We start from the raw sequence: 25,245 nt of genomic DNA on the forward strand, positions 1-25,245 counted from the left end.
CTGTCTGCTGCTGCCCCTTAAAGCTTCTAAAGTTATATCATCAACTACAAACTCAAGTTCAAAGTTTTGGATTGCTTATAGCTCCCAATAAAATACAAAATACTTCCCTGTGGAATTACTTAGGATATATTCTAACTGACCCTACCTTCAAGCCACAAAAAATACCCCTTCAGACATCAACTTATCACATTAAACGATTTTCAAAAAATCCTGTGTGATATTAATCGTCTCCATCCAAGCTTAGGGAATCCTACTCACCAACTTACACACCTATTTAATATTCTTCTGGGTGATCTTGATTTATCCTGCCCTAGTACTTTAACCCCAAAAGCTGAGAAGGAGTTATAGCTAGTGGAACAGGCTATTCAACAACATTAACTGGCTCATATAGACCCACAATTTCCTATTCAACTATTTCTTTTACCCACTCCCTGCTTACCTACTGAACTTATTGGGCAGTTGACCCCTATGTGATGGACAGACGAAGAATTAATTCATTGTCAGGTTAGAGACCTTACATTACCAAGACTCTCATTTTTCATGAAGAATTTGATACTTTGCTTCAACAATCTATGACACTACGATGTACGTCATTAATGTTACAGGAGAAATCCTTGGATCTTAGCCTACAAAGAAGCGCTTACGTCTTTTAACTACTACTCCTTTCATTCTTTCTAAAGTTCTTTGCCCTGAACCCATTCCACAGGCACATACCATGATGACTGATAGCTCTGGCCACACTAAAAAAGCTGGTATAGTATCAGGTTCCCTTAAGCTAAGTAGGAAAGGGTTTTCCTTTACCCAAAAGACAAAATTAGGCTCTACCATATTGGCTTTACAAACGTTGACTCAAGTACCTTTAAATATAGTTTCAGACTCTCCATATGCTGAGTGTTCTATCCAAAATATTAAAACTGCTCATGTCAAGCCCTTTATTGCTCCAGATTTATTCCTGATCTTTATACAATTACAAAAACTAGTACAGGCAGATCCGACCCTCTATTCATCACTCACTCTCATTTCCACCCTGGATTCCCTAGACCTATTTCTGAAGGAAATAAAACAGCTAATGCTTTGGTAATGTTCTCTACTTTCAGTGAGGCCTGTCTTTCTCATAAACTTTTACACCACAGCTGGTGCACAGGCTGGGGATTTAGTTCAGTGGCTCCACTGCCTTCCTCACAAGCAAATTTGATACCCGGGCCTCCCCCGCAAAAATAATCACAGTAGGAGCTAGGGGGCCCAGGGATTTGGCTCAGTGGTTCTACCACCTGCCTCGCAAGTGCAAGGGCTCGAGTTCGATACCCGGTACAAAAACAGAACAAAACAACAACAACAAAAAACAAAACTGGCGAGCCCTGGGTAGAGATTTCACTTTAGCTAAAGCTCAAACTCAAAGTTTTATTCAACAATGTTCCTCATGTCAATGGGGGGGTGCTGGTGGGGGGCACTGGCCCACCACAGGGGGCCAACTCCCAAGGTTTGGAACCTAATCTAATTTGGCAAATGGATGTTACTCATATCCCTTGTTTTGCTCAATTGTCTTATGTATATGTTTCTATTGATTCTTATTCAAGAATGCTTCATGCCACTGCACAACACAATAAAACTGCTCCCCGTATTATACACTGCCGCCTTAGTTGTCTTGGTCATATCGATGTTCCTAAACAAACAAAATAGACAATGCTCCAGCTTACACCACCTCTCACTTTCAAACCTTCTGTAAGCCAATGACAAGCCCGTATTATACACTGCCGCCTTAGTTGTCTTGCTCATATCGATGTTCCTAAACAAATCAAAATAGACAATGCTCCAGCTTACACCACCTCTCACTTTCAAACCTTCTGTAAGCCAATGACATATTTCACAGATAACCGGTATTCCCTAAACTCCTCAAGGCCAAGCACTAGTCAAACATTACAAAATATGCTACAAAATAAAAGGAAGAAATCATGAGGCCATAAAATCAACTCCACAAATGCAGTTACATAAGGCTGTAATAGCTCTTAATTTTTTAATGACCAAGATTATATCCCAGCAAAATGACTCTGGAGTACCAAGTCCAATCAAACAGATCATCCGTTAGTCTTTTGGAAGGATACTACCTTAGAGCTCTGGGAGGCCTGGTTTCTTTTTTAACAGGGGCTCCAGGGTTTGGTTTTGTATCCTCGCAGGGAGGACTAGTGTGGGTGCCAACATGGTTGGTGAAATCCTATCATGGCCTTCAGAGAAAAAATCTGTCCCTCAAATACAGAACCTCTACCAGGAAGATAGGAATGACCAATGTCTGTTCCTATTACCTGAGACAGCTTGGGCTTCAGAGATTACCTGGGGAAGCCTCAAAAATAACGTAGTAAGCTGCTGAAGTTCTTCAGCACACAGGACCACAAGAGACCTCTGAGATCCTTTTTCTGGTCATGCCTGCCATAGCCAGCTGTGCAGTAATGTTGGAAAATCTCCCTTTAGGACAAGCTGTCCCTTATTTGGTTTTTATACAAGACCCCTTAATGTGAACCAATGACTTGATTTGATTCCTCTTTTCCTGTATTCAACGAGAGTTACTGGCCTAGAGCCACAGAGCCCCTCCAGTGTCTCCTTATCCTTTATCACAATGCACTTATACCAATGCAGTATACCGGTTCACTCCATCCCCAACCTGCATGGGTTCTGATTCTTTGTGTTTTAACCCCTAAGGCACAAGTGTGGTTTCACCTGCACTCTGGTCATGGTGCTTTTTAATGCTTATCTTTAAGAAGTTATAAACACTACAAAGATATTGTCAATGAATCTAGACCCATTTCACCTTTTGCCATGTCATCAAAGATTTTCACCCTGAATATCATAAAATAAACTGGAAATTTTGTAGAGGCCCCATTAGCCATAAACCACCACTGGGAAATTTAACCATTATTGGTTGAGGACCAAGAGGCTATCTTCAAGATAAATGTAACTGTACACTTTCTATGTATCCTTCAATGTTTCACATCCTACTGGATCTCTTCTTGGGCACAAGAGCACAAGTTCTCTTCCTATATCCCTCCAGGATTCTCTCTGTGAACTTATTTGCCACACCAGCACATATTGTGCTTTTTGGCCTTAGGTGCCTACACATTCTAACATTTTAGTGCTATGTCAAAAGACACATGCTTATTTACTTGTCACTTTAACCCATCCTTGGATAGAGTCCATGGCCCTGATGTCTGGGCTCGGGCCCTGCATGGTCTCCACCATCCTAAGCGCCTTATCAGTGTGCTCATTGCTGCACTCATGACCACCATAGTCGTTCTGGCCACAGCTGCTTCTGAGATTGCTTCTTTTACCCAATCTGTACAGACTGCTACCTAAGTCAACCAAGCTATTCTTAGGTCATGACAGCCCTTAATATTCAACAGCCCATTGATAAAATACTGCTTACCTGATTACAACTTGGAGAAATAGGTACTGAATTCCTCAGGGATCACTTAATTTTATTTTACATGAGAAATTCTCTTGCCTGAAATTGACATTATAAACAGATTTGTGTTACACCCCATTCTTGGAATGGGACCCAACATACATGAAAAATGATTAAAACAATCTGGCTAAAATGAAAAAAAAGAAAAACACTTAGAGGGGGCCACTAAGGATAATATAACCTTTGACATACAGCAGCTACATGACCGAATTCAACAAAGTATTCTAGCTGCTCAAGAACAAGCCATTCCAAGTAGTATAAAACTAAAATCTAACCTGAGCCCCCAGCAAGAGCCTGGAAGTTGGGCATCAGGTTCTCTTTGTTAATAATGCTATCTTTTCCATCTAGTTGGTAAAATAAGAATAAAGACGTTGCCACACCAGACATAACACCAAGTTTGGCTCACTCATCAACTACTTAAAGAAACAAAAAGCAGGAGATGTGAAGTTCTTTGTGTCACCCAACAGATTAACATGTGATTGAGCTGACTAAGGAGCTGGGACATCTTGAGGATAGGATGTTCTGCCCGCTCAATCAGAGGCAAGCCTTGCCGGTGAAACAAGAAGCAATATCCTGAGAATAATTTGATAAAGTTAGCAATTCAGTGAAACTGCCATCATGCCATTCTTCTCTAGAATAAGCACTTGTTTTCTGCAGAACACATGCCTTTGTTTGTTTCTCAAAAAAAAAAAAAAAGAAAAAAGCAAAACAAAAAACAAAACAAAAAAAAAAACCAAGTGGGAGTTTAAATTAGTTTGGGACTTCATTCCAATGGAGTTCCCTGACACTGTCACAGAAATGTTCTCTGTCTCTCTTTTCTTCATTCATCTTTCTGTCAAGCTTTGCTGCCCCAAATGTGGCAAATACCTTGTATCATATTAGGTATGACACTGGAACATCTGCTCATGATTGAGATGTGTTTTCTAAAAGGGTCTGAAACTGTTTGGCCTTACCTCTCAGTTATCTGGCCAAAGAATATTACAAAAATTTCAATGGACAGTACAATATGTTTATTTTCAGTTGATCTTGAACAGTCTATGAACATATGTAAGAGATTCTCCATTAGTTAATTTCTAAAGACAATGAGCTTACTGTGTATATGTTTTCTGATGATATTTGGCAAAATATGATACTTTTAACTTATTTGGGCAATGTGATAAATTAGTGCCAGTGATGCCCTAAGCAGTTTCAGGAGTTAGTGTAGGAAGAGAAAACACATCAGATGGAGTTTCAGATTTTATTAAGTTTATGTTCCATTACACAGAGATAATAAATACAAATGTTGTGTATCGATAATTGTTAAACAGAAATGAAACAAACTAGGTGGATGGTGAGTAACTGGGACATTAGTGACCACCTAAGAACATAAAGTGAGAAGATGGCCTCCATTTCAGTTTTCCAGTGTTGTGTAATAAACTGTTGCAACACATGAAGGCTTAAAACTGCTCTTCTGTTATACCTGGCAATTTTGTGCGTTGACATTTTGGACAAAGAGAATTCTTTTATTCCAGGTAGGAGATTCTCGTATTCCAAGTTACACAAGCTGATGTTTTCTTTAGTCTTATGCAGCTCATAGGAACCACAATGGCTTGTCTCTTTTATTTGGTAGTGTGTGGAAGTAACCAGAAGGCTGGGCTCTGCAGGGCTTCTTCCACATGTAGTGGATAAGAGAAAGGAAGTAGAAACTACAGATCTTTGAAGACTTAAACCTAGAAACCGGCCTTATACCATTCTCATATTATCTTGCTTAAGCAGTCAGTGATCTTACCCAGATATAATGGAAGAAAAAAGCAACAGGAGGAAGAGTGTCAATGATGTGCGCAATCTTTTGCAGCGACATGCATAGAGGTAGTTGTATGCTGATATACACTCTACATTTCAGCAGCAAGTGCTCAAATGTGTAACTATGTACACACATGCATGTATGTGTTAGTTGTAAAACACGTGTTAGCTTAGTTCTCATATTGTCTTTGGATTAAGGTTTATCATTCGAAGGGAAGCAATAATATTTTTAACTAATTCTGAATAAACTTGAAGTTGAAAGATTGGGAGTTGTAAGTGAACAGAAGACAGGGCACCAGAAAGCTTCTTTGGCATATACGCTCTGGATAGGTGTACTTGGTTCATTGTGGAAACTTGTAAAAATAGTAGCTATATTTCTTTACTCTTACAAATCCTCTGTTATTATAAACTCTATTTCCATATTGGGCTTCATTCTGTCTTTTGTAAACTCCCATTTTCTTTGGATCCTACAAAAATGCGACTATTCACAAAGAAAAAGTCCTCTTGTTACCTTTTCTCTCTGATTACATGACCCAATTTTGGGATACATTATGTCGAAAGACACATCTTATCCAGAAATAGCTATAGAGCTAGCAAAAGGGTGTGAAAATATAGAGAATAGGGCCAGGGATTTAGCTCAGTGGTTCTGGTGCCTGCCTCACAAGTGCAAGGGCCAGAGTTCAATCCCCAGTACCAAAAAAATTTTTTTTAAATAGAAAAAATAAAAATATAGAGAATAGTATTTGGTATATATTTTTAAAATGCTATTAGTGCATACTTTTTGTATATGTTTACACTCCTTATGGGGAGTTGGTAAATGTACAAAACAATTCTTAATTCCTGCTTTCAAGCCTTTCCTTCTTTCCATACTCCCTGCACCCATCTCTTGATCTCCTTCCTTGTTCTGTACATGCTTGGTGTCTATAAAGTTTACATTAATGTGTAGAGTTAGTACTTACACATGTACATTCTAATTCCATCTTGCATCCCTTTTCCACTCCTTTTAGCCCCACTCGTTCATCCTTTGATCTCCCTGTTTCATATTATTTAACTTTCATTTGCTCTTTATTTACATTTTGAGTTTCTCATATAAAAGAAACCATATGATAGCGTTCTCAATTTTTGCTCTAGCTTTCACCTTTCTGTTTTAATAATTCTCCAAGTAGGCCCTGGATCCATAGATATTTGCTTGTTATTTTGCTCTAACTTTATTGAGTGATGTGTTTACGTTGTGCCTCTGTAAATAATAACAGATATTTCAAACTAAGACTTTATGAGACAATTTGAGCTTGATTAGAAAACTAAGCAAATAAACTATCGCTCAAGAACAGATGTATTTGCATTTTTCATTCTTTTTCTTGTTAGAGATATCTCTATTATGTGTGTGTGCCAAAAATCCATTGTCTTACATTATTACTATGCAAAAGGAAATATGAACTCACAAATACTATATTGTATCTCTCCATCAAGCACTTATTTGTTTAGTTTTTCAAAAAACAATTGGCAGCATCACTATATGTCAAATAATGAGGTTAAGTTTTGAAAGGCTTATGTAAAAGTATTTACACAAGTACTGATTATATACAAAGGATTGATTTTCACATAATTTATTTGTACATTTCAAATATTAGCTCATATTTCTTCATAATTTACACTGAATTATTGTATCAAAGATGTTCAAGTGAAAACTTACAAATTATTGTTTAACATGCAACTAAATCTGCTAGTTCCGAGGGGATTTTATTCCATTTCCTTCAAGGAAATGAAGTACATCAGAATCATGTGGGATTCTTGTTACAAAAAACGATTTCTTGACCCTACTTCACTTCACAAATCACATCTCTCGAGGGTAGCATTTGAACACCTGCATTTTCCAAAGCATGCTTGGTAATTCTGATACAAAGCTTTTCTGCAGATACATTACATGTCCTAGATATTTTAATCTGAAAGTAAATTTACTGAATTTACATAAAGTCCTGCCTGATCGAGCAAAAAAACAGAAATACAAATTAGAAAGCTAGTGTTTACAAATGCAAACCTGTACAAGAAAGAATGCCACTTTCATTTTCTTAGTGAAGTTAAACAACATCATCTGTAAATGTTACGGAGTATAGAGGTATTGATTACTATGCAACTGTGTTTTGTCTAGTTTGGAACTCTGCATCAAAAGACAGAATCTACACATGTAAAATACTATTGTCCCTCAAAGAAAACCTTTGTAGGTTCAAGTAGAAGGCTTTTGTGTTGTGAGGGTAGCCTGGGTGCATTATGAGATGTGTAGAAGCATCCCTGGCCTCTAGGCACTAGGTTCCAGTGGCATCTTTTCATATTTTTGTTATTGAAAAATATTTCAGACATTATCAAATGCACCTTGAAGTGGGGTTACAAATTGTACTTACAATCCATTGATCTCTTTTCATATTCTGTGCATAGAGCCATCAAAGTAGCCTATCCTTCCTAGACTTACTGCCCTAAACCTCTCAGCTTTTACAAGTTGCATTGCTGACTACCCAAACCTGAAGCCTGCAAAGGTTCTTCCTACAACAGGGCAAGAGGAACTGCTCATCATAATATCCTTGGACGAATAAATGAGCTTTTGTCTCCCCTGATTAGGTGGAAATACACTCACTGTTTTTAAAACAAAGCATTCATATGATTATCTTTCTGAATTAGGAAAGTGAGCTATACCTCTTATGCTGATGTGCTTCTATGTGTTTGATTGTGTGAGTGTGTGTGTGTGTGTGTGTGTGTGTGTTTCATTTTAGCATTTATCCTAGAACTCTGTATTTCACCTAAAAGGAATTAGCATATGGTACAATGGAGTTTTACCGAAATATATTATAATGTATCACAGTTCATAGTAATATGTCAAGGAACAAAATATAATATTTAGGGTAATTTGCTTATAATACCATCATTTGTATTACTAAACTACTTTAAAAGATTCTTTTATAAGGCTCATTCTTCTCTTAATCTCTTAAAGCTATTGTTCCATACCAAAAGATAAAGTTCAATTTTAAGCCATTTTGGAGGTTAGCTTAAGTTTTTCATCTTAAACCAAAAAAAATCCAATTTAGAACCTAATCCGTCTATATGATAATAGATGATTCCATTTTCATTTAGTTTTTGAAACAATTACAGTAGGATTTGAATAAATCAAACTCCTTCTAATGGAATAGTCCGGAACTTTGATCCACTGTGAACCCATCTTGTTATAGGGTGCTGCTGGCTTCACACAGTAAGCTATTCTTTCATTTTACCATTCATTTGTAATTTACTGTAATAAAAATATGAAAAACTTGGTAACTTTTCATTTCCTCATATTTTATCTATTTTATGGAACAATGTGTTGTAGAAGGTAAAATAATATGACCATGAACAACACAGATTTTAGAGACATGGACAATCTCATTTTAAACAATGGCTTGTGTCCAGACTTGACTATATTTGTAAAATTTAAAAATATATTGATCTTTTCCAAGTTATAGTTTTCTGCACTGTAAAGTGGGGTTAACAAAACCCCATAATGTGATGCTTCGCGCAAGACAGATTAGGTATAATATTGAAAGTACTTAGCAAAGCGCAGCGAATAACACAGAATGATTATTCAATAGCATAAATATCCCTCTATTCTTATGTTCCAGTATGAGATCTCCCTAAGCAATCGAAATCCCATCCCTTTGAGGTAATTGTTGCTCCGTTCATCTTAATTGCTTCTGAAAGAAATGCTAGTAAACATATCTGAGTGTTCCCTAATCTTTATCTGCCTGTTTCACTCACAGCTAACCCCAGTCCAAAATAGCAATGGTTGTTTCTCATAAGCCAGTTTGAGTGGGTAACACCCTCATGAAAGACAGCAAAAGTTCTTAGGTTTATATCTTTTTAATTCTGCAATAGTTTTTCAGGCTACAGCAAGTTCCACTAGGACTCCATTACCTGCAAAAACATATATTAGCTTTTTTTGTCTATTTCCAGATTTCCCTGCTCTATCCTAAAATGCAGTCAAAAAAGCAACATATATCTAAGGAGAAATGGTATTAATATTAGGTCTGCTCTTTAACAGGTACTAATTTGTCAAGTTGGGGATCATTGTGCATTAATGATGATAACGTGCAAAATACTTTTAGTACTCATTCATATATAAATATAACATGAGTGTACGGAATTAATCGTTTAAAATCTAGATTAGGTATTGAATTGTTAATATTTATATTTATGTAAAATTTCATTTATCTTTTCATATCGTAAGGATTCTCCTCTCATTTTAATGCCTAACAATACTTACAGAGTAATTTATTCTCATGCTATGTTATTATTTTTATTTTTTCAATTGTATTAAAATACCAATACATTGTACATCATTTTGTAGGGATGAGAGACCAGTCCCAAGGCATACTTACTATCTTTGAAGCTGGGTTGGAAACTAGGAACTCTGACAGAATAAAATGAAACATATCTGTTTTTCATCAGAGAAGTTCCCTGGAAGGCAGAATGTGAGGAGTAAAGAGCAAGAAAATCAAGTAAAATCAGAGGTAAGTCTAATACAATTTTCTCTTCTAACAGTGTTCAAGAGCACCCAAGATACAGAGAAAATGTGTAAAATATCGACACTGTAAGGCCACAATAATACACATAACTTTGGTCAGTATCATAAGCTTGGGTATCCAACTTTGGGATTAAGGGCCTTTGATGGAAATCTTCTTGCATACTTTAGGATATTTAAGATTTCCCAGTACAAACCTGAAATACAGATAAGTGTGACAGTTTTCACACACATTGAAGGCCAGTTTCAAATTTCTCCCTCCTAATTGCTTAAAAACAATATAATCAAAAAGGATAAAAATAAATAAAAGCCATAATTCATCAAATTTTACTTTAACACTATTTAAAAATATGCAAGTTTTTTGTTTCCAAACTAGGGAGCCCATTTCACCTAAAAAGACAAGTAACTGGAAAAGATTTTGTACAATCTTTTTCATATTTTATACAAGAATTTTACTCCACATCTAAACTGTTACATTTAGTAACAAAACTGCAATAAATTGTCCTCAAATCTTATGAAATTTGTATGCCTTTTAGATTTTTTTAATTAATTAGTTTTATTGGTACATCTTAGACATACATAATGATCACATTCATTACAGTGAATTTGTACCTGTACATAATATATATAGATTCTTCTTTTTTAACATTAATTAATTTTACTGGAACATTTACGGTATACACTATAATGACACTCATCATTGGAAATTTGCACCTTAATATAACCCATCCTGGTTCTTATTTTTCCCCATTCCTCTGCCCTCCCTTCAACCCCTCCGCTCCTCCCTTTCTGCAAAGGTTTCATTTCCATGTTTCCTTCTTCTCATATTAATTCCATTCCTTTATTTCCCCTCCCCCGCCCCCATCCTTTCCCCTTTGCATCTTTTCTATTTCATGTCATCTATTACACCTTTTCGTCCTTATTTACACTTTCACTTTCTCACACTAGAGAAACTATTTGGAGTTTATACATAAGTGTCCTATTTATTTCACTTAAGAGTATGGCCTCACTGTGCATCCGTTTAGCTCTAAATGTCTCTAGTCTGATTCTTTGTTTCCCATTCCCCTTCCCTTCCTTCAATCCCTTTGCCCCTCCTTATTTACAAAGCTTTCTTTCCATTTTTTCCTGATTTTCAATTTTCTCATGCATAAACTAGAGAAGAAATTAATATTTTAAAAATTTAATAGAATAAAATGAAGAGTACATTGAATGAGAATTCACCTGGCATAGTGATACATACCTGTAATCTCTGCACCTTGGAGGATGAGGCAGGAGGATAGACAGGAGTTCAAGACCAGTCTGGGCTACTAGTTCATTCAAAGTTAACCTGAAATACATAGCATGACCTTGTCTCAACAACAGCAACAAGAAAAAGATTTTTAAAAATTTGAATGAGAATTAAAGACATAGAATAATGCCTGTACTTGGTAAACAGTAAATACTAGCCATCACGCTGTTATTGTAGTGGTTGTTGTTGTTAGCCATTTGAAAGGTGTTAATGCTTAGGAAATTTCTTATAAGCTAAAGCCTCAAAAGTAGATAATGAGAGAGGAGTGGATTTCATATACCTAAAAACCAAGCTGTATGACACCTCAACAGAAAGTTTTGCTTGTTCGTTTGGTGCTGGGGATCAAACTCAGGTCCCTGCGCTTGTGAGGCAGGCAGCAGCACCACTGAGCTAAATCCCAGGCCCCCAACAGAAAGTTTTTAGTCACTTCCAATGCATGGAATTTCTTTTCACACCACAGGCCTCATTCTCTCAGTGTTCTATTCCTGGTGCCCTTATGACTACAGTGTAACTCTTCATATATTTATTATGGTAATTACTTCCATTAAGACTTTTCTATTTGGATTTGATCTAAGAGAAATCTTAAACAATTATTTAACATCAAAAAAAGTAATTATACATTTGATCTTTGCAAAGCCTTCCTGAATTGCTACAGGCATAATAAATATTTGATATCATTATATATAGCAAATCTCTATTTGAACTCATTATTTTTCCTAGCACTTGCCTAGGTATATGATTGTGCATATATATATTTGTATTCTTTGCAGTTAATTTTATCTGTATTAACATATGTACCATATACATATATTCCATATAAGATATCACATGTATAATTAGACATATTATATGTATCATGTAAAAGACACATACACACTACTACATTGTGGTCTACTTCCTAACCCTTCCATAGAACAAAAGGTCCATGAAAGGACACATAGACCTTTTATGTACCTGTATTATATTACAAATCTAAAACAAACATATTATCTGACATGTAGAAGAATCAGAATGAACACATAGTGAGCAAATTCATCACTGAGTGAAATATAAAGTAAATACATGATAAAACACGTATATTCAAGCCACCTAAGATTTTTTAACTCCATAAGTGAAGGAATCACATAAGATAGGGAATCATGTCTTACTGATCTTTTATCTCCATAAATATGTAAAAATACTTAGGCATGAAAGGGGTTTACTAAATGTTTCTTGAACAAGTAGATTAGCAAACACTCTAGAATGTAAGAGATGAAAAGACAGATGGAATATATTGTACTAAAAAGCATCTTTGCTGTAGAGTTAGTACTAAGAGTTTTTGATTGAATGATTTATAGACTGCAGTTTATTTTGAAGTTCCATGAGTACTGTCATTTTTATAGATTTGTATGCCAACTTCTACATTTGTATGTTCTTTAAAAGGACAAAATATATTATTGAATAAGCAGTAAAATTTAATTTTATGCATTAGCATAATTTATATCTTTTAAAGTAAAAAGGATTTATCTTGAGAGTGGTGTTTTGTATATACTTCTTTCAGTTAATATTCTGTTATATTTCTTAGCAGTAACATACTTAAGTGAAGCTTTAAAATAAAAAAGTCAGAAATACACTAACCATAAACAAGTTTATTTTACAGAAACAATGCTACTTTAAAATTTAGTGTTATAACAGAAAAGTAAATCAAGAATATTCACATTTATCTGGTAAGTGATTCAGTTCCCTTAGTTCTGAGTACATTTTCATCTTTTTAAAATACTTTTTCCTATCTTACTCTTTTCATCCACTCTTAGAGTTAGTTCTTGGTGTGTGTGTGTGTGTGTGTGTGTAATATTTAGTAAGTATACACTTAAGAGATTAGAATTATACTGAGCTTCTTGGGTTAGATATCTGTTATATTTTTCCTTCTTTCCAGCCTTGCTTTTCTCTTTTTTCTTCTTTCTTGCTTCTATCTCCCTTCCTTATTATTGCTTGTTTTCTGTTTCCATATCTGCTTCTCTCTTGCTATGTTCATATTTTCTTGTGCAGAAAGAAATATTGATGTTGAAATATCAGGTTCTCCTAAACAAGATGAATTAACACAACCAGCCTTCTTTATCTGTAGGTTCCAAATTCATAAAATTAACCAGCCATAGATAGGAAATATTTGAAAAAAATACATAGTAAAAATGAAGAGAATTTTCCGTATATTACACAAACAGTACAGGATAACAAGAATTTATGTAGAATGTACCTTGCATTTGGTATTATAAGTAAACTAGAAATTATTTAAAGAATATGGGAGAAGAAAAAATTGGGAGGATCACTAGGTTATGAGCAAATGCTGCCCCATTTTTTGAATATCTACAGATTTTAGTATATTTCAGGGCCTTGAAACCAATCACTAAGAGATCGACAGGTGATAATAATTGTAAAGTATTTATAAAACTAATTCTTTTATGATTTTTTATGAACTACTTATTAGAGAATGATTTGCTTGTTATAGTATTATATACAACATTGCTGTGATTTCTTAGATCACATGATTCAATGGACACCTCAGGCCTATTCTGGGGAATAATTTTCATAACCTTAAAGAAACAATCTGAGATGCATCACAGATAAAATGAAAAGCCAATTATTTCTAGACAGGTGGTTTTGTGAGACAGAATTTGTAAATCATCTGTGATGGCATGTCTAACATTTACAGTAACTTTAAATATATGCTTTTCCATGTGTGCATTTCGGGTGTATAAATTAGAAAATACATAAGAAAAGTCATATTATTTGAAAAATACATAAAATTTGTACTTCATAAAATAATAAATACCCTAGACTGTCTTTTTGTCTTCCCAACTGTTTATTCTACTGAGAAAAAAATAAATTTAATAGTTTACAAGTTTTTTTATTCAATGTTTTGTGATGAATTTCACATCTGATTTTTGTTTTCTCATTTTTTGATTTAAGAAAACATGTTTATCCTATCTTGATACATATCTGAATAGGTGTGAACTCCAAACCAATAGATAAGTCAAGTCATCTCTGTGAAAGTCATCTGTGGAAGAGTTTATAAAATGTGTGCTTTTGCTGAAATGTCTGCATGTGTGATAACGTTGGAGGCTTTAGTGCGACTTATTTTCTGTGATGCTGGTGTAATCATCTTTCCTAGTCTCTACAAATTTGAGATGTTTAATAAATTTATTCATTTAATATTGTGATCTTTACCTATCTAGAGAGTATATTTTTTATTTATATCGTATATACTTCTATTGTAAAAATAGTCAAATAGAATATTTACTAATTAAATTATCTTGATCATAAACAGATCAATTCAAATATATTTACAAACAACACGTGGAATGCTTCTTTGTAAATGTGTAAACATATATATACATATATGTATTATATAGGAAGAGAGGGAGAGATACAGTGAAAGAGAGAGAAAGAGAGAGAGAGAGAGAGAGAGAGGGAGAGAGAGAATGTTACAGCTCATGTTCAGATGTCCCCCTAAAGTCTTATGTTTTTCCAGAGGTGGATGAATCTGGAGTGTGTCATTGATTCATGGTGGGGCTAGGTCCAAAGGCACTGGAATTAAGGGTATGAATGCTACCTGTCCTAAGTAGTCTAAATGAGATAAAAGGGGCCGGAAAAGGTTCTCTTGTTACCTTTGTTATTTTGTGTTCTCCATGTTGTTTTTCCTCTGTGTTGCCTGTTTGCCAAACCTTCCTCGGAGACAGTTAATTCTGGATTGAAATCTCTACGAACTGAAAGGCAAATAAACCTCTTCCCCTCTAATTTTGGGTGTCAGAAGTAGTTAACGCTGCAAACAAAACAATGAATAGATGCTAGAGTGTTTGCAGTGTATTTGGATTGCAGCATTCCTTTTCACAATTACTAGGAGTTGTGTGTTTCTCATGACCCAAAATTGTCTGCATTTCTATTGGCCAACCATCCTTCACCAAAAAAAGAACTTTATCACCCTAGGCCACAGCCTTTCCCTGGGTGTAGTTAATAATCAATAATGGAGGAAGGCAACTTATGCATATGGACATATATGTATATATTTATAAACAATTTTTTAAATGGTTAATATGGTGTGTAAGGGTCTGGGCCCCTCATATCAACTGCAAGTATCTCTGTAGAGCAATCCCAGTCCCAAAATGCCACTAGACAGTTCTTTAAAAATGCAACAGAAGTCCACCCCATCCCCATCCCAGTGCAGGGCCTCCAGGTTCCGGGAAGATGGTAAAGGTCTGAGAATATGGAACACATTGTTGGCCACCGAGAAGACTGGCATGAGCTTGCAGAACTTTGTATCAATGGATATCCTGCACAGAAGGAGCCTTATGTCCGGAGGAGCTCATGATAGCCAATCCCCACAACCACCTGTCCTGTCAGCCACAAGCTGAGGTTAAACACCCCCAGGGAGAACTTGAAAACCTCAAACTTTCAAGAAAGCGTTTTGCACAGGCACTGAAATGGCAACACAAGCAGGAGAGCTCTGTGTGGGCTTTATGTACCTGCCGGTCATACTGCTTCTAATCCAAAGCAAATGCAAAAATGAATAAGGACCCTTGAAGTATGCAAGTTAGGCAGCTCTCAGAGCAACAGAGCTTACCAGTTTGCAGGTCAAAGTAAGAAAGAAACTGAAAAGTCTCTTAAGGCAGTTGAAGACACGTTGGAAGCACTGCAGATCAAACTCTTTGACATTCGATGACACAACTGCACAGCTGAACCTGTAGGCCTTTGAGTTATTTACTAAATGTGCAGCACTATTTTTACTCTAATTTCTACAAAGATGGCAGTTATAAAGAATGTGTATATGTAAACCTAAAAATACCTTTTACTACTAAGCAAGAAAATTGGGGAAATCCAAATAAGAAAAGTGTAAGATCTATGATTGTACACCAGTCTCTTTATATCACATAATATTATCACTACTCTAAATCTCAATCTTATGTAGAAATCTTGTTAAATAAACCACTGATTCGTTGAAATTGAAAAAAAATTTAAAATTCAACAGAGTTCTAGACCTGCACTTCCCAACCCTTCTTCTATACCTCCCTGTATAGAAGTGTTGTTCTCAAAAACACTTCTGTCCCTCCCTCAAAGCACTTTCTGTGTACAGATTTTTACAGCAGAATTTGTTCCTCTTGGATACTTATTTCTTACTCTGTTTTTAAATATGGTGAATTTGAATTATTTGTTTCATAGACTTTGATAATGTTTCTATCCAGAGTAATATTGTTATATCCCCTTGACAATATTAACAGATGCTCTTAATATCCTCTCTCTAATCACCACATATAACATATTAAGTATATCTTATGCCTAGTGGACTACAATAAATACAATACATACTAACACATTCAGCCTACAAATAATCCTATGAGTGGTAGTAAAATTAATATTTATAAAGAGGGAAGTGAAGTTTGTTCAGAAAGTAACTTTGCCAGTATTATATGAGAATATGTTGGAGTTGAATATTTTTTTTTCTTTTTATTGAGTTTATTGGTACATTCTAGGTATACAGTACAGTTACATTCATTACTGGGATCTTGTACCTTTACATGACAGGTCTTGGTTCTCATTTTTTCCCCCTTGTCCCTGCCCTCTCTTCACCTTCTTTTCCCCTCCCTGTTTACAGACACTTCAGTTCCATTTTTTCATTTTCTCATATTTTTTTTCTTTTCCCTTATTCCTTTTCCCCTACCCTTCCCACTTTCCCTACACCTTTAGCCCTTTTCTTCCTATTTCACACTGTTAATTATCTCATTAGGGTCTTGTGTACTATTATAGTTTTTCACACCAGAGAAACTATTCGATATGAATATTAATCCAGGTAGATGTTCAATTATTTTTCTTCCTAAATTGTCAAAGAAAATCAAAATAATCAAAATGCCATATTAATAGTTATACAACAATTTCTAAGATTAGAAAAATAGGCTAAAGTTAGCTAGCTAATTACTGACCATAATTAAAGAGAAAAACTAAGCTTAGTAACACATCTTTAAAGAATAGCCAAAAAATTATTAACCTTGATTTTTTATTATTGCCAACAATTGCAAATATTCCAACATTAATTTAGCTCAATATCTTTCCAAATGAGATGATTTTGTCCTGTATTAGGAGGTCACCAGCCATTTAAACAATACGCTATTGATGAAAATATTTTCAAACAGAGCTCAAAGTAGTTCTGTTGTATTTCATAATAAAAGACTAACATTCAGAAAAAAATTAACTGAGATATAAAAATTCCAGATGAATAAATCCACATTTTATGCTAACATATTGAACAATTTGATTAAATGAAAATAATTGCTTGGAAGTGCAACTTTCCAAAACTGAAATAACAAAGAGAAAACCTGGTTGGGGTTAATTCTTACAAATTTAAATATAAAAATGAAGGCTTCTAGGAAAGAATATTCCAGGGCCAGTTGGGGTACAGGCAGTGGATGATACATAATGATAACAGCAAGTATAGCATTCAAGTTATTTCAGAGGAATGGTTTTAGAGGAGCAAAGACTTTCTTCCTAATTATGTCTTAGTAAGATTTCTCTGGACCTTTTTTTTCTCAACTCAATCTTAATTCTAGTTCCTATTTTTATTAGGTCTATGTAATCTGCTTTTAGCAGTCATCCTGAAAAGTCTCTTTAAGAAACCCCACCCATAATTATCTGTTATGCTTTGGGTCTGGATGTCTCCCAAAGCCTCATTCCATCGGAGGTGGCTGAATCTGGAATGTGTGATGCTGGGATTAAGAGGTGTGATTGCTAAACCACTACATGTGAGCAAGTGGTGTAGCATTGCCCTATAGTCTCCCTATAGTCTACATAGGACAGAAGAGGCAGAACGTGGTGGTGAAGCTCCCTCTTGTTACCTTTTCTACCTTGTGAGCACTCTGTTGTTCCTCCTCTACAATGCCGTTTGTCATCCCTGTATTGGAGCCCACCAACTATGGACTGAAACCTCTACAAATTATAGGCCAAATAAACTCCTTCCTTTCTAAGTTTGGGTGTAGGGTATTTTGTCTTAGCAAAGAGAGCAAAGTAATTAACACAATATCTGATCATTTCCAATATTCAGTCAAATTCTTCATCCCCTCCTTTGGTGTCTGATCATCCCAGTCTACCTTCCGTAAGAATGGTTTTGTGTTATTTTATCAAGGATATCTCTTAGTCTTGGTATTTCTCTAAGTAATTTTCCATCCATTGACATCCAGCAATCCTACTCCTAGGCTATAAATTTGTACATGTCTGTTACTTCCAGCACTGAATCAAGTCCTAACCATGATCTCTTTTTCTCTAATTGTAGCAGTTGTTTGGTAGAGCTCTTCTTTTCATTTTTTTTCCATTTTAACTACTCCCAGACTCATTTTCTTCTACAGACCAAATGAAAAATAAAATACTTTCCCACATATTTTATGAAAGCCATGTCAAATTGGTACAAACAGCAAACTTTACCACATAAAGTAAAATTATAGGAAAATGTCACTTCCACAGATAAATGAGATCCTAACAAGTATGAGGAAAATAAATCCAGCAAATGGAAATATGAGGAAACTCAAGGCCAGGCTGGATTTATTTCAATAAAGCAAACATGATTCAACAATTTAAAAGTTAATTAGTGGTCATCACATTAACAGAATTAATAAGTAAAAACAGCATCATCTAAAGAAAAATAGAAAAAGCATTTGATGAAATCCAGTATTAAGAAATTCTTCGTAGAGTGGATGTACAACAGGCTGCCTTAAACTTATGAAATAAATCCTCATGAAAATCTACTAGAAACTTAAAAAATGAAATGTTGAGAAATACTGAGAACTTTCGGCCTGAGAATAGGAAGGAGAAAAAGAATACCTACCATTGTGACAGGCAGTCAGAATTGTACAAGACTTCTTTGGTAGAATAGTAAGAATGAATAAGATACAAAACTATTAGAAAAATGCAAAATTTCTTAGAAATGAAGTATTTTATCAATTAGAAAATGAAAAATAACTTAAAATCCTAAAAGAAACTTTGTAACTAAATAAAAGCCATCAATTTTGTAGAAATAAATCAAATAAAAGCTAGGAGGGAAACATATACAGAAAATTCAAAAACACTACTGAAAGAAAATAAAAAAGCTTAAAACTAGGAGATACATCATGATTATTGATTGGAAGTCTCTCTAAAATAAACATGTAAACAAAATCAATAATAATCCCAGCAAGTTTATTATTGAAACTGACAAGCTAAATCTAAAAATATAGAAACACGCAAAAGGCCAAGAATAGCAAAGGCAATCTTAGAAAATAAAGAAATGGAGAAGAAACTACTAACCTATTATATTTATAATAATTATGGGGAGAGGTAAGGAGAAAAATTAGATCAATAAAACAAAGGATATACAAAGTCATATCGGACCATATACATGTAAAAAGTTTGCATTATTCAAACGAGGTGTTAATGAGAGGAAAATGGCAAGACTTTTGAAGAAAAATACATAATTTTAAGGTTTTCTTTTAATCCTATTTTCCTATGAAACTTTTATTCTAAGTGGTTTTCATCTATTCAAAGGCTTTTGTCTGTGCAGGCTTTGGCTGCTCATTTAAGCATATCTGTATTAATAAAGGCCAGACAGATGATTAAATCAAGATCAGAGTAACTGTGCAATTGTTCAGTGTCATAAATTTCACAGGGGAGAAATGAACAAAAATTGAAAATGTTCTGAAATCCAATTGCATTTTCATAATAACTTGTGTAGATCAAAAGCAGGAAATGTGAGCATTAGATGTTAAATTATTTCCCCTGCATGAAATCCATTGCGAAATATGAGGCTTTTAGTAACAATAGCATTGTTTAATTTATATTGGAAAACTCAACTCTTATTTCAAGTGTGTAATAATATAAATCCAGTTTCTTGGGGGAAAAGGAATCATCATTAGATGAGCAATAGTAGTTGAATTATAATGAATATACAGGAGAAAATTGAGTTTTTATTCAATCAATATCTGACCTGAAATTTATTTTTTGAGACACATCTATGATACATTCTGGGCTGACCTTGCACTTGCTACATATCTCAGGCTAGCCTCAAACTTGTAACTCTCCTGCCTTGGCTTCCCTTGTGCTGGGATTACAAGTATATGCTACCACAACTGGTCATCACATCAACTTGAAGTAATGGATTGCAGGCTGGGGATTTTAGTGGTTTGGTGGCCTGCCTTGCAAGCGCAAGGACCTGAGTTCAATCCTTGGTACAAAAAAAAAAAAAAAAAAAAAAAAAAAATTCTAATAAACATTGTTTTTTCTTCTTGTGAAGAAACATGGATAATTAGTCTGAACTATTCTTAATATAAAATGCCTCCTTTTATTTATTTAAGAGGTACTCCGAGGTAGATATGTCCTCAGGCAGTGCCTGATCCAGAAAAAAGTCAATTTTCATGTCAACTTGTATAGCCTGAGATGTGGACCCAAAGTTGTTGATGTTTATCTTCCCATGGGGTACACAAAAAAAAGAGAGAAATAAAAATGCTATTTCAAAATGCAAATTTCTATTTCTGAGACAAATTGCATGTTCCATCCATTTACTTCTAACAATCTTGATTTTATGAGCCTCAAATCCTATATTTTCAATAAACTAATTCAGACTGGATTTTGTCACTTCTGGCTTCAAGAATTCTAATTAAATTAAAACTTGGGGTCTGGAAGTAGGAAAATTGCTTGATCACAGGTACAAAGATAGTGACCCATACTATACACTAAACTATAATTATTACTGACATATTTAGAATTTTTCCCTCCAAGGATGCAAGGTTTTGAGAATATAGAATTGCTAGTATACAAAAATGTCCTTACATATAAGGGAATTGCTGTAATTTGAATCTGAAGTGTCCTCCAAAGTTCACCTGTTAAAGGCTAGATCCTCACCTCAGGAGATGGCGGAGCCTTCAGGAAATGCAGCCCAGTGGGGAGCATTTAGGTTGCAGAAGGCGTCTCCTAGGAGGGCATCTTGATATCTCAGCTTCATCAGCTTGATGCCTTTGCTACCTGGCTGCTACATAATAAGCAGCTATACCCTGATGTGCTACCTTGAACCAGTCTTAAGTCAATTAACAAACCTAAGATGGCTCTGAAACTGTGAGCCAAAATAAGCTTTCCTCCTTTTTAACTTGATTATCTCGGGTATATTATTAAGGTGATAGTCTCGTACATGCAAAATACAACCTTGCTGTTACTGATGCATCAATAATTCAATCACCTGAGTTATTTTAATGAATACTGGTTTGTGGAATGGCTATGATGAAATTTGACTCAGAAATATATCTTTGCACTGTATTCCCATACATCCTCCCATAGGTCTACATGTTAAAGGCTTAATGTCCAGGTTCGAGCTACTGGGAGGTTGTGAAATTTTTTTTTTTTTTAAAGTTCTTAAGAAGTAGATTGAGCGCTTGGCACAGCACCTGCTCAGGATTATTGTGGGGTTTTTGATGCTGTTATTGTTTTGTTTTTTTGGTACTTGGGATTGAACTCAGGACCTTGCACTTTCAAGGCAGATACAGTGCCACTGAGCTAGATAACCACCCCCTAGAATTTTTAAGAATTAGGACTGAATGGTCTGTGTTGTGTCATCAAAGCCTTGATTATGAGCAGAAACCAAACTTTTCTATTATAAATTAGTTATTTAAGGTATTTTGTTGTAAAGGTGGTTTCAGTGCACTATTGCCTTTCTTTCCCCTGCCAGCACCTTGATCATTTTCCCTGATTTTTCACTGACTGAAGGATCTTCCTCTGATGATAGCACAGCAGATCAACCGAGAGTGAGAACTGATGCTGTCCACAGTGCTAAGAGCCCACAATCTCGCACTCACGGAATTAGTATCTAAGTACGCCCTTCCCTTTGCTCACTTGCCAGGTGAAGTGAATGTGAGGCACGTTTATTAGCCACTATGGTAACTTGTCTGATAATGCATTCCTTGGAAATTTCCTTTTTTTATGGTGATTAATACTTTGTTTAGATATTTCGCTTAGGTGAAAGTATTAATTTAATAGAAATATTATGGGTATGGAATCTTTAACCCTCAACAAGCTGATAAAAAATGTAACTTCCTCTTTCAAGTGAGTACTAATTTAGAGACATTCTCCCTGATGTAGTACTCGGAATGCTAAAATTGACATAAATGTACACAGAACTTTTATAAAACATCAGTTACAATTTCTAGATATTGATGAACACTAGGCAAAGTAAATATACAGAAATAAATATTTTTCCCTTACAAGACTCAAACCAGAATTATTAACCCCTAATATTCAATAAGTTTTGAATTAGTTTCACTGAATCTCTAAGACATTGTCCAGAATTGCTATTTTTCTTTCTGCTAAGTGCATCCAGTCCTTAAAACTAAAATAGTATCTTTTGTTGTTTCTTATTACTGGCTATCTTTAGAAGAACTGTGAGTGGAAATGAGTATAGTTTCAAATGTGACTTCCCTATTCTGGTGTGACCAAGCAGATAACAGACTGGAACATTCTAATTTCCAATAGTATTTCTTGATTTTAATAAATCAGTTTGAAAATCTAGACAACGGGGCATCCTGGAGTAAGGCATAGAGCTACTGACAACCCTATTAAACTGGTCGATTGCACTTGCATTTTGTTTGCAGAATTCAATTTCAATAAAATTGATTCTTTTTTAACAAAGGACCTTGTAGACTTTGATGTAATGTGTTTACAGTAAACTTCCAAATTTTCAATTATTGAGAAGGTAAAAGTAAAGACACCTCTAAATTTTAATAAAAACCTAGGCTACCAACAAACACAAAATAGTGTAGATACAAAAAGAAAATATATCTGAAGAATTTTCTGCTCTTTAAAAAAAAGTAAAGTAAATCAATAATTCTGCACTTAAGATACTAAATGAAGACACTACTTTACTTTTTAGCCTTATAGGAAACTTCTGAGATCAAATGAAACACCTCAAATCACTGTTGACCATTCATAAACATTGTTTTTCTACATACATTGAAGACATTTCTCATACTACTGATTTGTAGGTGCATTCAAAAAGAGCAATTGAGGCTGGGGATTTAGCTCAGTGGTGCTGCCACCTGCCTCTCAAGCGACCTGAGTTTGATCCCCAGTAACAACAACAACAACAACAATAAAAAGAGCAATTGAACAGATGTTCTTTGGGCGGAATACTGGCTGTAAAGAAACAAATAAAGAGGCTTCAACTAAGCTTCCTCAGGTCAGAAAATATAGTTACATGAATTTGAGTATTTGGAGACATAGATTTCAATTTAAGAATTGCTGTGTTTAATGCTTTTCCCTCTACATAGTTCTAACTCTTCTGTATTTTAACCAGCATTTATAAGATAAATAGTTTTAATATGTAGCCATCTTAGTGTAAGCAGTGAATGGGATTAGTTGGAGTAGTTCTTGTTATTGCTATTTCTTAAATAGAAAAGTAAAAAAATGAAAGCTTCATGGAAGAAAATATATCTGTGCTGGTTAAATGCTAAAATCAATAGATTAACTTTTTAACAGTAAATAATAAGGTATATTCCTAAAATAATTTCTAAAAATTTGACTTTCCAAAGAATTATTACTAAAATTAGAGAAAGAATATTCATTCAGCAGATTTAGACTGAAAATGACTACATGGCAGCATATGAGAATGCTCTTCTGTTTAATCTATTAACCTAAGTATGCATTATGTTGAAACATTGCAGATGTTGAAATGATTTCTAAAAGGAATGTTTGACTAAATAAGTACAGGAAAATCCCCAAACAAGTGCATCTATTTTCTTTGCAAACATATCCACATCTTTCTGACCGGTGATAGGTTGGAGAATGGTTTTCTGAGACATAATCACCTCTAAAATAGAAGGTCCATGGTAAATAGTCTAGCTTTTTTGAAGTTATAACTCTCAAATAACTCTTAACTTTTCAAAGCTATTATTTGTCAAAGAAAGTGATTAAAATCTGAGATTATAGCCGTATTTTTCTTCTCAGAGGCAAGGGAAATAAAGTCTTTTTTAAAATAAGATTTTTCTGAAGTTTTTAAAGCCTAATCCAAAACCACAATTCTCCATTAAAATGTTTGTATCTAAGAATTGAGGATGTAAACTCCAATTTGTATTTTGGAGATTTTTTAAGAGGTAAACATCTCAAGATCGTTTTTATTTTATTAATTCCTGTGTTTATCCCGCTCATCATAAGTCAGAATATGTTATTTTTTGTTCTATTGATGGATCTTTTTCTAGTGTTTTGTCTATTTATATTGCTATTGGTCTACATGGTCCTCAATTCTTTTTTCATATTGATCCAGTCATTATGATAGGGTGAACATTTATTTCTAAAATATTGGAATTGAATAAATATTTAACTTATTTAGGTGGATATGTGTGATATTTCAAATAAAGCATAATTTTCTGAAATTTCTAAGTAATTTCCATTTTAAGGAAAAGGTTCTTTCAGTTACTTTTTTAAGAGCTATTTAGTCTGTTTTATTCACTCAGTTGAAACAATGTGACATAATCACTATTACTTTTACTTCTCCAAGGGGATGGGATTAGTATAGTTGAAATGCCTTCTAATCTTCTAGAAATCAACAAAATAAAATGTGTAAAATTAATATAGGTTAAGACGCAAAAGAAGTGCACGATATATAAGTCTCGTGCAAGGGTTAATGTTATCAGAAAAACACAAATTGAGATAGATAATTAGAACTCTATGGTTTTTCCTCTTCAAGGAACATTGTACCTCATAATAAAGGATACGATTTTGTTCCACTTTTTGTTCATCATAAGAGCAGGCATCATATTGCCTAGATCCCATTAGAGTAAATGATTCCGTAGAGTAAAATGACTCAGAAAACAATACTTTTTGTGGTTCCGCTGCCTGCCTTGCAAACACAAGGTCGATCCCTGGTACCACCAAAAAAAAAAAAAAAAATCAAAACAACACTTTTTTTTTGTACCAGGTATCAAACTCCCGACACTGCTCTTGCAAGGCAGGTGGCAGCACCACTGAGCTAAATCCCCAGCCCAACAGCACTAATTTTAAAAATGAGTCAGTGTCTCAATCTATACAGGACAGGAGACCCACGTAGCTTATAATAAAACTCGTCAGGAATAAAGCTTAACATAAGAAAGCATATTTCTAAGAGAAAAATAAATCAGCTGGTATATTACTTTGTTAGGGCTAGCAGAG

Source organism: Fukomys damarensis, unplaced genomic scaffold (assembly GCF_012274545.1).
Source record: "Fukomys damarensis isolate Sample0158 unplaced genomic scaffold, DMR_v1.0_HiC HiC_scaffold_5, whole genome shotgun sequence".
NCBI lineage: Eukaryota > Metazoa > Chordata > Mammalia > Rodentia > Bathyergidae > Fukomys > Fukomys damarensis.